The 15874-nt window shown below is 44.2% G+C and overlaps 1 protein-coding gene and 1 non-coding gene across 3 annotated transcripts in view; one reads left to right on the top strand and one right to left on the bottom strand.

The window, feature by feature from the left end:
- zdhhc8b (zDHHC palmitoyltransferase 8b) overlaps positions 1-15874 on the top strand; it is a 357552-nt gene that overhangs the window by 65072 nt on the left and 276606 nt on the right. The window lies entirely within an intron of this gene.
- trnal-caa (transfer RNA leucine (anticodon CAA)) lies at positions 15299-15413 on the bottom strand. Its single transcript has 2 exons — positions 15376-15413; positions 15299-15345 (listed from the first exon to the last, which is right to left on the bottom strand). It is a non-coding gene; the product is annotated as a tRNA-Leu (tRNA).

The following is a 15874-nucleotide window of genomic DNA, read 5'->3' as shown; positions in this document are numbered from 1 at the left end:
GTGCAGTAAGCGAAGTGTCATACACACCCATGTCAGCATCAATGATGCAGAGGTGGAGATGGTTGGCACCTTCAAATTCCTAGGTGTGCACATCACCAACAATTACTCCTGGTCCACGACTGAGAAGGCACAACAGTGCCTATACTTCCTCAGGAAACTAAGGAAGTTCAGCATGTCCACATTGACTCTTACCAATTTTTACAGGTGCACGATAGAAAACATCCTATCTGGCTGCATCACAGCCTGGTATGGTAACTGCTCGGCCCAAGACTGTAAGAAACTACAGAGAGTCGTGAACACAGTCCAGTCCATTGTGCAAACCCGCCTCCCATCCATTGACTGTCTACATCTCCCACTGCCGTGGGAAAGCGGGCAGCATAATCAAAGATCCCTCCCACCCGGCTTACTCACTCTTCCAACTTCTTCCATCGGGCAGGAGATACAAAAGTCTGAGAACACGCACTATCAGATTCAAAAACCGCTTCTTCCCCGCTGTCACCAGACTCCTAAATGACCCTCTTATGAACTGAACTGATCTCTCCACACATCTTCTCTACTAAGTAGTACCACACTCCTCTGATTCTTTGTCTATCATACGTCCTATATTTTTTCATGTATGGACCGATCTGTCTGGACTGTACAGCAGGACAACATTTTTCACGGTACCTCGGTACACGTGACAATAAGCACAAATCCAAATGATATTTAAATTTATTGAAGTTGGTTCCTGTCCCTTCTCGGTGGGAACCTCATTATGTCACAGGTGAAGGGCGAGATTCTCGTTTCCCGACTCTCAAAGTTTTGGGTCCATGTCCTGTTTATGCTGTCAGCTAACATTGGTTCAAAATCGCCCTCTATAAATAACTAGGTTTAAAATGGAAACTATTGTTTCATACTAATTTGCTGAATGAAGCCCACAGCTCGGCTCTTTTCAAGAACCATACTCAAAGCATTAATAGGTAATGTAAAGCCTGATAGAGGCGTCAACAAATTTCTAATTGTGCAGTTGAACTTGATTGATCGACACTCTTTATTAGGAGTTATTTTAATCTGGGATATATATATATTGCTGATATTTGTCATCTTTAATTTAGTTCAGTCCAATTTCTGGAATTGTTACTTGGATTGTGTAGACAAATTAAGTGTATTGTCTATAGACAAGTATAGAAACCTAGAAAATGGAAGCAGGAGCAGGCCAATCGGCCCTTCGAGCCTGCTCCGCCATTCATTATGATCATGGCTGATCATCAAGTTCAATACCCTGATCCTGCCTGTCCCCTATATCCCTTTACCCCAAGAGCTATATCTAATTCCTTCTTGAAATTACACAACGTTTTGGACTCAACTGCTTTCTGTTATAGCGAATTCCAGAGATTCACCATTCTTTGCGTGAAGAAATTTCTCCTCATCAGTCCTGAAAGGTTTATCCCTTATCCTCAAACTATGACCCCTAGTTTTGGACTCCCTCCACCACCGGGAACGTTCTTTCTGAATCTACCCTGTCTAATCCTGTAGAATTTTACAAATTTCTATGAGATCCTCTCTCACTCTTCTATGTAATCTTAACTGATTTAGTCTCTCCTCCTATGACAGTCCTGCCATCCCAGGAATCAGCCTGGTAAACCTTTGCTGCACTTCCTCCATAGCAAGTGTCATATTGGGCAATCTGGGAAAAACCTTTTCCTCAAAGTCCTGCAGATTATCAGGCTGTATAAGGAATGCATGAAATTAGATGCTTTATCCTTTTGTGGATTGATTCAATTTCCATGGTATCTGTCTGTTTCTGTGTATTTATAAATTTGGATCTTAATTTTGCCCTGAACATTGTTACCTCCTACACAGCGTGTGTGATCTTTAGTGTAATTTTGAGTAGACAAACATTTTGTGGACATCTTGAACTGTCTCTGGCATGTTATGCCACAATTAAAAGGAAATTGACCCCATGGCACAATAACCCATTCACAACACATATTACCTGCTTATTGAGGCTGCAATTTAGTTCAGAACCAAATTAAGTGCCTAGGGAAGGCCTCACACATGAATGGCATTGCAAAACAATCTCGTTGCAGAGTTGAGTAGGGCTAAATTTTGCCTTGTGAGAAGTTGCCTCAAACAATGCTATGTTGAATACAGAATTATTCATTGTGTTTGATACTTCCTCTGGCATCTATGATTGTTTTGCTTTTGCAAGGTGGAGGCGGATGGGCAATGCTATTGTACACAAAGAATGACTTTCCATTTAACTTTCTCCTTGCAAATTCTGAAAAGTAGCATAATGCAAATTGCTACAATTTTCTGCAAAATTCTGTTGTCAATCATACCACTGGGAGATGTGTGCAGCCAGAGTACCTCCCATTGGGACAAAGAGTTTGTTTCACCTGAAGCTGGTAGGCAGGATTAGGGTAGGAATTACAAAGTTAATGATACAATATTGAGAGGAGTTACTCTGAAGATTGATAGTCTGTGAGCAGTAGTTTTGAGAGAATGTAAAAGAAATGATGTTCAGGATTGTTATTGGGGCAGGAAGGAGAGGTGGGGGTGGAAATGTGATTGAGACTGGAGCTGTGTGTGCATGCATAAACAGGGGAGCATTTTTATCCATGTAGTATTATGCTCAAAAGGCCATTGAGGTTTACAACATGGAAACATTGGCCCAACTTGTCTATGCCGTCCAGACTTTACCACTAACTAGTCCCAATTGCCTGCATTTAGCCCATATCCCTATCTAAATGCTTTTTAAAAGACAAAATTGTACCTGCCTCTAATACTGCCTCTGGCAGCTTGTTCCAGACACTCACCGCCCTCTGGAAACAATTGCCCCTCTGGACCCTTTTGTATCGCTCCCCTCTCACTGTAAACCTATGCCCTGTAGTTTTAGACTCTCCTACCTTTGAGAAAAGATGTTGACTATCTACCTTATCTATGCCCCTCATTATTTTATAGACCTCCATAAGTTCACCCCTAAGCCTCCTACGTTCCAGGGGAAAAAATCCCGGTCTATCCAGACTCTCCTAACTCAAACCATCAAATCCTGGTAACATCCTAGTAAATCATTTCTGCACTCTTTATAGTTTAATAATATCCTTTCTATAATAGGGTGACCAGAACTGTACACAGTATCCCAAGTGTGGCTGTACTAATGTCGTACAACTTCAACAAGACGTCCCAACTTCTGTATTCAATGTTCTGACCAATGAAACCAAGCATGCCGAATGCCGCCTTCACCACCCTGTCCACCTGTCACTCCACTTTCAAGGATTTATGAACCTGTACCCCTAGATCTCCTTGTTCTATAACTCTCCCCAACACTACCATTAACTGAGTAGGTCCTGCCCCGATTCGATTTACCAAAATGCATCACCTCCCATTTATCTAAATTAAACTCTTATCTGCCATTCATCGTCCTCTGGTCCAATTGAGCAAGATCCTGTTGCAAACTTATATAACCGCCTTCACTATCCACTATGCCACCAATCTTGGTGTCACCTGCAAACTTACTAACCATGCCTCCTAGATTATCATCCAAATCATTAATATAAATAACAGATAACAGTGGACCCAGCACTGATCCCCGAGGCACACTGTTGGTCACAGACCTCCAGTTTGAAAAGCAACCCTCTACAACCACCCTTTGTCTTCTGTCGTCAAGCCAATTTTGTATCCAATTGGCTACCTCAACCTTGATCCCGTGAGATTTAACGTTATACAACAACCTACTTGTCAAAGGCATTGCTAAAATTCATGTCGACAACGTCGACTGCACTGCCCTCCTCTATCTATCTTGGTTACCCCCTCAAAAAACCCAATCAAATTTGTGAGAAATGATTTTCCACTCACAAAGCCATGCTGACTGTCCCTAATCAGTCCTTGCCTCTCTAAATGGCTGTAGACCCTGTCTCTCAGCATATCTTCGAACAATTTACCCACCACAGACGTTAAGTTCACTGGTCTGTAGTTCCCAGGCTTTTCTCTGCGGCCCTTCTTAAACAAAGGCACAAATTTGCTACCCTCCAATCTTCAGGTACCTCACCTGTGGCTATCGATGATTCATATATCTCTGCTCGGGGACCCGGAATTTCCTCCCTAGCCTCCCACAATGTCCTGGGATACATTTCATTTGGTCCCGGGGATTTATCTACCTTGATGCGCTTTAAGATTCCAGCACCACCTCCTATGTAATATATACACTCCTCAAGACATCACTAATTATTTATTTCCCCAAGTTCCCTCACCTCCATGCCTTTCTCAACAGTAAATACCGATGACAAATATTCACTGAAGATCTCACCCATCTCTTGTGGATGTGCACATAGATGACCTTGTAGATCGTTAAGAGGCCCTACTCGCTCCTCGTTACTCTTTTCCCGTTTATGTATTTCTAAAGCTCTTTGGATTCTCCTTTGCCTTATCTGCCAAAGCAATCTCATGTCCCCTTTTTGCCCTCCTGATTTCTCCCTTAACTCTACTCCGACAACCTCTATACTCTTCAAGGGATCCACTTGATCCCAGCTGCCTATGCATGTCATGTAAGACCATAAGACATAGGAGCAGAATTAGGCCACTCAGCCCATTGAATCTGCTCCACCATTCAATCATGGCTGATATTTTTCTCATCCCCATTCTCCTGCCTCCTCCCCATAACCCCTGATCCCCTTATTGATCAAAAACCATATGCCACCTTCTTTTTGACCAGAGCTTCAATATCCCAAATCATCCAGGGTTCCCTACTTCTACCAGCCTTACTCTTCACTCTAAAAGAAATGTGCTTACCCTGAACCTGGTTAGCACACTTATCATAGAATTTTATAGAATTTACAGTGCAGAAGGAGGCCATTCGGCCCATCGAGCCTGCACCGGCTCTTGGAAAGAGCACCCTACCCAAGGTCAACACCGCCACCCTATCCCCATAACCCAGTAACCCCACCCAACACTAAGGGCAATTTTGGACACGAAGGGCAATTTATCATGGCCAATCCACCTAACCTGCACATCTTTGGACTGTGGAGGAAACTGGAGCACCTGGAGGAAACCCACGCATACACTGGGAGGATGTGCAGACTCCGCACAGACAGTGATCCAAGCCGGAATCGAACCTGGGACCCTGGAGCTGTGAAGCAATTGTGCTATCCACAAGGCTACCGTGCTGCCCCACTTTTGAAAGCCTTCCACTTACCAGCCACCTCTTTGCCTGCCAACAGACTTCCCCAATCAACTTTTGAAACTTCCTTTCTAATGCTTATTAAGGGTATTCTCCTTAATTTGATCACATGGCACATGTACAGGAGTTTTGTATGGTATAAATTATTTTTAACATTTTTAACTTGAAAGTACCACTTGGTGCTTTTTGCTGCTCGGATTTACTTCAAAGGTAACATGGTGAATAACTGAAGACATTTCCACAATGAGGTGTTAAATACAGGACACTGAACAATCTTCATAAAGACCTGAGCTTTGGAGCAAAGAATGAAGATGTAATATTTACACTATGGGAGCGAATTGACTATGGAGACCATTGCTTCCTTACTGATAGTTGTAGCTAAATCTGATGTACTGACCAAAACGTAGGACCCAGAAGTTCAAAATGCTGCCATCAAAAGCAGGAAACAAAGCAGAGGAGGCCCCGGTGGAGATTACAGACAGGAGAACAGCTGGCTTGCATCGAAGGAAACCATGTTTAAAACAGTGGAGGCAAAGCAAGTGGAACTGACCAAACGGGACAGTAGGTGCCATTTGGAGCAGACCAAGCATGTCTGTGAATGATGGTGGAACAGTTCAGGAAGTGCTTGGTATCAGCTGAAGACGGAATACAAAGAGATGGAAGGACTAAAGCAATAAGGGAGCAGCAGAGTGCCAACCTCCGAGATGGTAATTTTTTGGAACTTGATTTTCATTTGAAGCATTGGCGTAAGTTTTTAGAATTTGAGTGCCAGTAGGAAACAACTCCCTACGACTATTTGTATAACAAGAACTTGCACGTACATAATCATCTTTTAACATGAAAGAAAGTCCTACCCACAGAGCCAGAATCATGGATATCAATCAAGGTGGACTTGCTCGGAGGTGGCTTTTAGCAATTGACCTTAAAGCTGAGGTCGGTGGAGAAGCAGATCACTGTTGCAAATGTTTTGTGTACTGTTATAACCTGTACAAGGCATACAGGTACAGACCAATTAGCCTCCCTATGAACCTCGTGGAATATGAGCTTCCCAGCTGAGGGGTGGGGGCCTGCAGCGGAGTAAAGGACTCCAGCATAAAAACCGGCCCAGATGGGACCATGTGTGTGTCCCAGACTGTACATATTTCTCTTTCAAGAGAATGCAGTAAACCAAAGATGTGCAGGGTAGGTGGATTGGCCAGGCTAAATTGCTGCCTAACTGAAAAAAAAATTTGGGTACTCTAAATTTATAACATAACTAAAACAAAAATGGGTACATGTTTGAAAATTCAGTCAGGAGTACAATGGTTGACTTTACATGATACGAAGGCAAGACTAGCAACCTACACTGTTCGCAGCTGAGACCACGATGACACTGGTAATTTACGGGCAGTAATCAGTAAGGCTGCCGTTGATTTTAGTGAAAGGACAAGGCCCTAAGCCACGATTGGCTGCAACACCTTCACCTAGATTGGCAGTGGATTTTTCAGATGAGGACTGGAGGCTTCTATGAGGTATTGGGGAAATATCCTGAAGTTTTCCAAACCTGACTGGGAACAATCAAGGGAGCCATGGCAAAAATTCATGTCTACTCTGAAGCACCGCCTAAATATCTTCAGGTCCGCCCCAGTCCCCCATGCACTACTGGCGAAGGTTGCGGCAGAGCTCGGCCCACTAGAGAGCCTCGGGACCATTCGGCCGGTAAAATTCGCTGATTGGGCAGTAACGGGAGTCCCCGCCCTTAAACCGGACAAAATTGTTCGACTTTGCAGCGACTATATATTGACAGTAAATAGGGCCTCCCAATTGGGTAGGTATCCCATGCCACGCATCAAAGACTTTTATGTGAAATTGGCTGGAGGTCATTCATTTACAAAGCTTCAGAGGAGTCATGCCTATTTTTAAAAAAAATTCCAATGAAGGGGAAATTTTAGCGTGGCCAATCCACCTACCCTGCACATCTTTGGGTTGTGGGGGTGAGACCCAGCAGACATGGGGAGAATGTGCAAACTCAACACTGACAGTGACCCGGAGCCGGGATCGAACCCGGGTCCTCGGCACCATGAGGCAGCAGTGCTAACCAACTATGCCATTGTGCCCTTTATGCCCATCTTCAAATTGAATTACACCCTGGGACCAGACAATACATGACACATTCAACAGGCCCCCATGCTGGAGAATATAACTCAGTTGCGTTCGTTTCTGAGATTCATGAATTATTATGGTAAATTCATCTCTGGACACTTGACCTTCATAGAATTTACATTGCAGAAGAAGGCCATTCGGCCCATCGAGTCTGCACCGGCTCTTGGAAAGAGCACCCCACCCAAGGCCCACACCTCAACCCTATCCCCATAACCCAGCAACCTCACCCAACACAAAGGACAATTTTGGACACTATGAACAATTTAGCATGGCCAATCCACCTGACCTGCACATCTTTGGACTGTGGGAGGAAACCAGAGCACCCGGAGGAAACCCACGCACACACTGGGAGAATGTGCAGACTCCGCACAGACAGTGACCCAAGCCGGGAATCGAACCTGGGACCCTGGAGCTGTGAAGCAATTGTGCTAGCCACAATGCTACCATGCTGCCCCACCTTGCTAGCCCCCCTACACATCCTGCTGAAAAAAAAACAGGTGTGGAGAGCGCCACAGGAAGAGGTGTTTACTCAAGTAAAGAAGCAATTGACTTCATCCAGTCTACTGACTCACTGCGATCCCACACAACCACTGGTAGTCACGTGTAATGCCTTGCTGTATGGCATTGGTGCCATGTTATCATGCCGCTTGGATGACGGTAGAGAATGGACAATTGCATTTGCCTCTAGAACACTGGCCGCGGCAGAGAGAAACTACGCAGAAATCGAAAAAGATGGATTGGCTGTAGATTTTGTAATCCGAAAGTGCCATCAGTTCGCTTCATTTTATGATACTGATGGACCACAAACCATTGTTGGGGCTCATTAAGGAGGACAAGGCTATTCGTCCCATTGCGTCAGGCTGTATCCAGAGACGGACCCCCCTATTAGGGTCTGGCAGATGGAATACAATGTTGACAAACGTGAGGTTATCCATTTTGGTAGGAATAACAGCAAAAGGGATTATTATTTAAATGATAAAATATTAAAACATGCTGCTATGCAGAGAGACCTGGGTGTGCTAGTGCATGAGTCGCAAAAAGTTGGTTTTCAGGTGCAACAGGTGATTAAGAAGGCAAATGGAATTTTGTCCTTCATTGCTAGAGGGATGGAGTTTAAGACTAGGGAGGTTCTGCTGCAATTGTATAAGGTGTTAGTGAGGCCACACCTGGTGTATGGTGTTCAGTTTTGGTCTCCTTACTTGAGAAAGGACGTACTGGCACTGGAGGGTGTGCAGAGGAGATTCACTAGGTTAATCCCAGAGCTGAAGGGGTTGGATTACGAGGAGAGGTTGAGTAGACTGGGACTGTACTCGTTGGAATTTAGAAGGATGAGGGGGGATCTTATAGAAACATATAAGATTATGAAGGGAATAGATAGGATAGATGCGGGCAGGTTGTTTCCACTGGCGGGTGAAAGCAGAACTAGGGGGCATAGCCTCAAAATAAGGGGAAGTAGATTTAGGACTGAGTTTAGGAGGAACTTCTTCACCCAAAGGGTTGTGAATCTATGGAATTCCTTGCCCAGTGAAGCAGTAGAGGCTCCTTCATTAAATGTTTTTAAGATAAAGATAGATAGTTTTTTGAAGAATAAAGGGATTAAGGGTTATGGTGTTCGGGCCGGAAAGTGGAGCTGAGTCCTCAAAAGATCAGGCATGATCTCATTAAATGGTGGAGCAGGCTTGAGGGGCCAGATGGCCTACTCCTGCTCCTAGTTCTTATGTTCTTATTAGCTGTATGAATATGTGTTTGGTTCAGCATCGAAGACGGCTGTAGTCCCACACAGGGGTCAGGATTTTATACTCCGATCTGTATAACGCGCATTCAGGTGTATCGAAAATGAAAATGCTCGCCCAAAGTTACATTTGGTGGCCATGCCTGGATGCGGAACAGCTGGCTCAGCAGCGTGGCGTTTGCCAGGAGCAGCAGAAGCTCCTGTCTGCCACGCCTCTTCTTCCATGGGAATGGCCAGGTCAGCCTTAGGGCGGCTTCATGCTGACTTTGTCCGGTCCTTTCAAGGGCTCCATATTTCTAGTTGTTGTGGATGCCCATTAAAGTGGCTAGACAACCACATGATATCGCCCACTGCTTCAAAGGCGACGATTGAAAAACTTTGAGGATTGAAAGACTTCGACTCTCGTTCATCAAACGCGGCATCCTGGAGGTGTTGGTTACTAGCGAAGAGTTCAGGAGTTCCATGAAGGCAAACTGGGTGCAGTGCATCTGCACTGCCCCATACCACCCGGCTTTGAATGGGCTGACTGAAAGGGCGGTGCAAATGTTTAAAAGAGGCTTGAAGAAGCAGTCCTCTGGGTGCCAGATTTTTATTTTGTTACTTGTCACCCAAAAGCTGCAACTGGCGTAGTGCCGGCAGAACTCTTAATGAACTGAAGACCTCTGTCCCGCCTCAGGTTCCCAGATGGCGGGAAAGTTTGCTGCCGTCTGGAGCAGCAGGGGTGTTGCCCAGACAGGCGGACGCAGACCAGGCAGTTTGGACCAGGCGACACAGTCTACATTGGAAACTTCGGTGACGGCGACAAGTGGGTCCCAGGAACGGTAGTTTGACATACAGGGCCAGTTTTATACCAGGTTTGAGCTCCAGACCGAATGATGATGATATGATGTAGACCACCTCCGATGCAGGAGACAGCTCTACGTGAAACTCTGAAGGTACCAGGTTCAAGTCAGACGGCCACAGCACCAGTAAATCCAAGGATGTTGCACCCTGCGGAATCCGACGCAGAGATGTGGGAAGTCGAGGACACTGAATCCGATATTCCAGGCATCGGAAATTTCAGACGGTGAACAAGCTGGAGATCAGCCTCCAGTAGTGCTCTCCATCCCCCAAGGCAATCATCAAAGCAACAACGTTCTCCATCCAGATATACACATCCTGATCAGGCCCCGCAGGCGCAAGAGGCGCAACCACAGGAAAAAAAGAGGAGGCACCGTCCTGCTTCTTTCGACAGGTCTTTGGACTTTAGGGGGAGGGATGTCATAACCCGCACGAGACCTATGAGGACGGACCAATTAACCTCCCTGCGAGCCTCGTGGAATAAGTGTTTCCCCGCTGAGGAACGGGGCCCCCCCAGCGGAGTAAAGGACTCTAGCAGAAAAGCCAGCCCAGATGGGAGTCAAGTATGAGTAGTCCCGGCTGGCACCTGGAGTGTACTCTGTATGTAGTTTTTTCAAATATAAATTTAAAGTATCCAATTCTCTTTTGTTTTGCAATTAAGGAGCATGGCCAATCCACTTACCCTGCATATCTTTGGATTGTGAGGGCGAGTCTCACGCAAACATGTGGAGAATGTGCAAAGTCCACACGGACAGTGAGTGACTCCGGGCCGGGATCGAATTTGGGTCCTCAGCGCCTTGAGGCAGCAGTGTTAACCACTGTGTCACTGTGCATATAGTTTACTTTGTAATAAAATAAGTTTCTTTACACTTCTCCTTGTGGACTCTATGGCTACTAAACATATTTTTTTGCAAGTATCATACTTTGTTTAAATTCTGGTGAGGCACACAAAATTTAAAATGTAAGAGTACATTTCCAATTGCTTTTTCTGAGTAAGAAACTTTCCCCTCCAGGAGCTTCAGCTTGCTATACAGTTCTGAAGGCTATAATTTTCTGCCCCTTAATTTAGTGGATGAAAATTATGGGCTGTGTGCACACATGATTACCCAATGTGCCCTGACAGGAATTGTAATTGGAAAATCTACCCTATAATTCTCGCTGGGTGTGGTATATAAATCAATTTCCCCCACTCCAAAATATTGGACAGCTTTATTTTGGCATGAAAAAACACTACTTAATGCTGTTATGGATTTATGCAATAACTGCAACAAAACAAAATTGCCTAAATGTGCTGGTAGGAGCTTTGCTTAATTTGATGTATACTATGTACATGTAAATTGAAATGTCAGAAAGTAGCATGTAAAATTAGCAAAGACATCCAGCCAAACTTTAATTGCTACAATATCCACTGGTTGAAGTTAGTTCCTTGTGTCAGTTATACTCTGTGCTAGAATGTATCAACAGGCATCTACTTGGTGAATTCTCTGTTTTTAAAGTATGAGAATATATGTTGATATGACTTCTCTGATTAATTTTACTCCCACTTCACTCTGCTTCCTGTCTTTTGGAATAATTTTTATTCTCCACTTTGTAACACACAAAATATCCACACCAGAACTGGTAACTGCACATGAATTCACAGATTAAGCTTTTGAGTTGATCTTTGTTGTGTTGCATGTGGTATGTTGGCCTTCAGGTGAAGTGGTCCTGGGACTGATACGGAGGTTCTGGAATATTTGGACCAGTCCTCCCTTTTTCTCAAATCCTATCCATTTGTCATATTTATGTATTTCTCTATCTCCATCTTCTATCCCTTTTTCATTCATTCGTGGACAGCGTGTCGCTGGCTAGACCAATATTCATTACGCATCCCAATTTTCCCCTGAGAACGTGGTGGTGAGCTGACTTCTCGACTGCTGCAGTCGATGTGGCGTAGAGGGAGTTCCAGGATTGACTCTGAAAGTGAAGGAATGACTATGTATTTCCATGGTGGTGAATAGCTGAAAGGGGAAATTCCAGATGGTGGTGACCCTATGCATCTGCTACCCTTGCCCTTTTAGATGGTAGTTGATTGTTCTGTCTAAGGAACCTTCGTGAGTTCCTACAGTGCATCTTGTAGATGGTGCACACTGCTGCCCCAGTGTGTTGGTGGTGAAGGGAATGAGTGTTTGTGGATGGGGTGCCAATCAAGCAGGGCTGCTTTATCCTGGATGGTGTTGAGCTTCTTTTGTATTGTTGGAGCTGCATTCATCCAGGCAAGTGGAGACTATTCCATCACACTACTGACTTGTGCCTTGTAAATGGTGGACAGGCTTTGGGGAGTCAGGAAGTGAGTTACTCGCTACAGGATTCTTAGCCTCTGACCTGCTCTTGTAGCCACAGTATTTACATGGTTAGTCCAGTTTATTTTTTGATCAATGGTAACCCCCAGATGTTGATAGTGGAAGACTCGATGGTAATGCCATTGAATAATGTTGAGGGGCAATGGTTAGATTCGCCCTTGTTGGAGATGGTCATTGCCTGGCACTTGTGTGTGTGTGTGAATGTTATTTGCCACTTGTCAACCCAAGCCTATATATTGTCCAGGACTTGCTGCATTTGAACATGCATTGCTTCAGTATCTGAGAATTTGTGAATGGTGCTGAACATCGTGCAATCATCAGCGACCATCCCCACTTCTGATCTTATGATGTAAGGAATGTCATTGATGAAGCAGCTGAAGATGGTTGGACCCAGAGTGCGACTTGGGGATTTCCTGCAGTAATGTCCTGAAACAGAATGACCTCCAACAACCACAACCATCTTCCTTTGTGCTAGATATGACTTCAACCAGTGGAGCGTTATTCGCCTGATTCCCATTGACTCCACATTTGATAGGGCTCTTTGATACCAAGGGCAGTCACTTTGACATTTGGAGTTAAGCTCTTTTGTTCTTTTTGAACCAAGGTTGTAATGAGGTCAGGAGCTGAGTGGCCCTGGTGAAATCCAAACAATGATTCCATGGTTGTCCGTAGACTTTTAATTACAGATTTCAATTGAATTAAGATTACACAATCTCTCTTTCTTTCTCTCTCCCAGCTCCTCTTGCTCTCACTCTTCCCCTCTCTCTCTTCCCTCTTTCTCCCCCCTCTTCCCCACCGCCCCATTTTACTTTTGTCTTCCTCACTCTTTCTTTCCTCACTTTTTTTTCCATTCACTTCCTCTCCATTTCTTCCCTCTCTTTGTGCTCCTCCCTGAAACTCTTTCATTGGATCTTTGCTCTCTCTGTTTCTTTAAGGGTTCATGGTGTATGGGATATCCTATTGGTGTGAATACAGGATTGGTCAGGCAACAGAGTGGGTATAAAAGGGACATTTTCGGGTTGACAAGATGTAACAAGTGGAGCACCACAGGAATCAGTGCTGGGGCCTCAACTATTTACAATCTATATTAATGACTTGAATGACGAGATCAAATTTATGGTTGCTAAATTAGATGACAAAGATGATTAAGAAAGTAAGTTGGGAAGAAGACCTAAGGAGTCTGCAAAGAGATATACGTAAGTTAAGGACTTGCGCAGAAAATGGCGGATGGAGTTAAATGTGTATTTGTCCAATTTACATAGAACATGCAGTGCAGAAGGAGGCCATTCGGCCCATCGAGTCTGCACCGTCCCACTTTAAGCCCTCACTTCCACCCTATCTCCATAGCCCCATAACTCCTAACCTTTTTGGCCACCAAGGGCAATTTTAGCAATGGCCAATCCATCTAACCTGCACTTTTTTGGACTGTGGGAGGAAACCGGAGCACCCGGAGGAAACCCATGCAGACACAGGGAGAACGTGCAGACTCCGCACAGACAGTGACCCAGCAGGGAATCGAACGTGGGACCCTGGCGCTGTGAAGCCACAGTGCTATCCACTTGTGCTACCGTGCTGCCAGAATTTGGTAGGAAGAAGAAGAAAGAGCATATTATTTAAACGGGGCAATTTTTCAGAATTCTGCAGTGCAGAGGGATCTGGATGTCCTGGTAGATGAATCACAAAAAGTTAGTGTGCAGGTGCAGCAAGTGGGATGTTACCACAAGTGGAATTGAATATAAAAATCAGAATGTTCTGCTACTGGGCATTGGTGAGACCACATGTGGAGTACGGTGTAATTTTGGTCTAATTTAAGAAATGACATAAATGTATTGGAAGCAGTTCTGAGAAAGTTGATTTGACTGATACCTGGGATCGATTGGGGAGGGGTTGCAAACCTGGAGATAGGTTGGGCCTGTATCCATGGAGTTTGGAGTTTAGAAGAATGAGAATGATCTTATTGAAACATATAAAATTCTGAGGGGAGTTGATGCTGCTGAAGGCATTTCCCCTTGTGGGAAGACTAGAACTAGAACTGTTTAAAAATAAGGGGTCTCCCATTTAAGATTGAGATGAGAATTCTTTCCTGTGAGTCATGAGTCTATGGAACTCCGAATGGGGGAGGCAGACTCATTGAATACTTTAAAGATTGACTTAGATAACATTCTTCGATGACAAGGGAGTCAAAGGGTATAGAGAGTAAGCAGGAAAGTGGAGACGAGGACAGAATCAACCGTGACCTTATTGAATGGCAGGGCAGGCTTGAGAGGTCGAATGATCGACTGCTCCTAATACACAAGTTTGGCATTAACATGATTTGAAATGTTGATTATTTCACTGCCTTTTTTGAAGTTTGTTTTTCAAAGCCACTGATCTCAATTTGAAGAAAAATACCGCTGATGTAACCTGGGAAACTTGGTAAATTGCACATGTTCAAGCTGCATAATCTGAATTCAGCTCAGTCACAGGTCTGAGCAAAAACAAGTTCAACCGCAGGCTTTTGGGAGAGGCTTAGGCCCTTGAAGGCAACAAAGAGACAATAAGCAAAACATCTAATAATTGCCATGTTGGTGTAATTAAGATGGCAATATATTTGGGATAAGCCCTTGGTAAATATGAACAATAGGCGTTAACTATAAGTGTAAGATCTCTAATAATCTTTCATATTGTCTTTATAATCTTTATTTGTGTCACATGTAGGCTTACATTAACACTCCAATGAAGTTACTGTGAAAGTCCCCCAGTCGTCACTCTATTTGATTTGATTTATTGTCACATGTACCGAAGTACAGTGAAAAATATTTTTCTGCGGCCGAGGACATACACAAGTAGACACAAGAATAATCAACAGAGAACATTGACACTCCGGCGCCTGTTCGGGTATGCTGAGGGAGAATTCAGAATGTCCAAATCACCTAACAAGCACGTCTTTCGGGACTTGTGGGAGGAAACTGGAGCACCCGGAGACACGGAGAATGTGCAGACTCCGCACAGACAGTGACCCAAGCCGGGAATTGAACCTGGGACCCTGGCGCTGTGAAGCAACAGTGCTAACCACTGTGCTACCGTGCCGCTCGATAAAGTATGTGTCAGAAGTGGGATTCAAAACCCACGCCTCCAGTTGGAGACCAGAATACCCAGTTTATCACGGAAGGACTTTAATCCTTGAGTCTGGCGCCTTAGACCGCTCGGCCATCCTGACACCCATATACAATATCTTATTAAAGTAGATCACAATTAGTAAGCAGGTAGATGTACTTAGGTCTGTTGAGAACTATATGTTTTGATGTGCTGTGCAATTATCCTAATTCTACAAATGAGCACCAAAAACGCAGAAATTGATTGTTTGAAATTTTAATTCCCCAGTGTTTAAGAATAATTGGGTATGGAATGTTTATGGCTCGAATGTGAAGTGTTTTAACGTGAATTAATTAAAAAAAAAAAACATTTAGAGTACCCAATTCATTTTTTTTGAATTAAGGGGCAATTTAGCGTGGCCAATCCACCTACCCTGCACATCTTCGGGTTGTGGGGGCGAAACCCACGCAAACACGGGGAGAATGTAATGTGAATTAATTTTTGGTTGTGAAAACAACTAATCACCAACGCATAGGATACAAAATAATCCATTATCTTGAAACTGTTTCCAGCAGGATTTTCTAT

This window comes from Scyliorhinus torazame, chromosome 1 (assembly GCF_047496885.1).
Source record: "Scyliorhinus torazame isolate Kashiwa2021f chromosome 1, sScyTor2.1, whole genome shotgun sequence".
Lineage (NCBI taxonomy): Eukaryota > Metazoa > Chordata > Chondrichthyes > Carcharhiniformes > Scyliorhinidae > Scyliorhinus > Scyliorhinus torazame.
Note: the sequence above shows the minus strand (reverse complement) of the source record. Positions and strands in the feature narration are given on the sequence as shown.